General features: G+C 31.2%; 1 long non-coding RNA gene across 1 annotated transcript; it reads right to left on the bottom strand.

Moving 5' to 3' along the window:
* Nucleotides 1-378: 378 nt before the first annotated feature.
* Nucleotides 379-1,830, bottom strand: LOC109591443 (uncharacterized). Its single transcript, XR_002189822.1, has 3 exons — nt 1,579-1,830; nt 1,164-1,265; nt 379-671 (listed from the first exon to the last, which is right to left on the bottom strand). It is a non-coding gene; the product is annotated as an uncharacterized LOC109591443 (long non-coding RNA).
* Between the last annotated feature and the right edge of the window lie 6 nt (nt 1,831-1,836).

The following is a 1,836-nucleotide window of genomic DNA, read 5'->3' as shown; positions in this document are numbered from 1 at the left end:
TCATCCTTGTCTCTTTTAATGGGTTATTTTGGTTGTGTTAACTGGTGTGTTTGCTCTGTTCAGACCCCAGCCATGAGGCCGAGGTCTGAATATGCATGCAGGCTAAGAGCTGGATTTATTATAATTTTAATCTTCTTATCAAACAATGTGAATTGATGGCTCGCCCCCTCAATGTTTACATTCACCTAGTTAACAAGTAATCTAAGAAGTTATTAAGAGGTAACTAAGCTACTTAGATTATTTTCATTTACAGTCACACCCACTACAAGATGCATTAATTAGAAATCCTACATTAAAATTTTTTCGTAACAACAGTTAAAAATTTTTGATGAAATCAAAAATTAATTTTTTTACAAAATTTTCTACATTTTACAAAAATTCAATTTTTTAAAACAAAAACCACTACACCTTTACTATGAATAATTTAACATAATATTATGAACATTAGTTATTAGTATAAACAAATCATGCCTGTTGATCTGGTTGAACCAGTCAATTCTAAAATGGTCCTTGTATTGTGCATGTTGAGGTTGATCATCATGATCGTATCATATGCTAGGCTGATTGTCATGCAGGCTACTGAAAATCCATGATATAGGTGTGACAGGATTGAAAGTCAGTCATTATTTTAGGATAGATTCTTGGTGCCAGTGTATCAAAAATTCCTAGCCCTAAAATTAAAATATAAAATAAATAAAAATATTAGTGAATATTAAATAAATAGAAATTCCTGAATACTGTTGGGCAGCTTTTCATTCACCATGATGTCAAAATAAAAAGTAAATAATATTCTAGATAGTTACATTCCTTTAATGCATGTGTATTCATATCCATCACATTGATCATAATCTAGATACATGTACATACTTTGCTATTACAGTAGAGGAACAGACCAGAAATAGTTAACAGAGCTCTCAACACAGTACAAATACCCATTTATCTACTGTATGTATAGTGGGAAATTTGGATGGAGTTAAAATTGGTAAATTGCTAAATTTTGGTGATCGGCAAATTTTAATTTGGCAAATTAAAGGTCACGTGCCATTGAGCATGCATATAATGGCTGAAAATGGCAGATTTTATTTTGGCGAATGGCTATCAAAATGCCAAATTCACCAAATTTAATTTCCTCCAAAATTTTCCACAATACAGTATAGGATTACTTTTGCTGTTGGATTTGTTTGTGGGAGTTCATTTTTAGTTTGTGAGCAAAAGATCATGAGCTATAAGCCTCCATTGAGTAAAGCAGAAAAGGTTTCTATAGCCTGCAATGATATCAATCAACATAAAACAACCAACAACTGATACGGTACACTTTCAGACACCATTATGCATACATGTAGAATGTAATAATTATTTCATTGTACATTAATGTATAATTATGAATAAGACTATCTAAACATAATAAGTGTACATCAGTTGATCAATATGGGTTACATGCATTATTACATATTCCTTACAAAACATGTACATATTCTAGTATAAAAATTTATAATTTTTATGAAAGTGAACATTAGAGATAATACAGTGCATATAAAAAGCAAAGTATGTGGGCATGATGTACATGTACAAACTAACCTAATAACACTTTGAGACAATATTACCAGTGTACTGTACGTCATATCTGGACTCAGTCACTTATCCCTAGAGTCACAAGTGATGGGAGCATTACTGGGCACATACTGTCTCAATGCTTGGAACTTCACAACTAAGAAAATGGTACCATCTAATTATTACTTGATAAAAAAGAAACATTTAATATGTGCTGTCACAAAAAACTAAGTATATCGATTGTAAAAGAAACTCACTTGGCTATTTTTAATCATAAGCTTGTCA

Source organism: Amphimedon queenslandica, unplaced genomic scaffold (assembly GCF_000090795.2).
Source record: "Amphimedon queenslandica unplaced genomic scaffold, v1.1 AMPQUscaffold_8168_Cont19886, whole genome shotgun sequence".
NCBI lineage: Eukaryota > Metazoa > Porifera > Demospongiae > Haplosclerida > Niphatidae > Amphimedon > Amphimedon queenslandica.
Note: the sequence above shows the minus strand (reverse complement) of the source record. Positions and strands in the feature narration are given on the sequence as shown.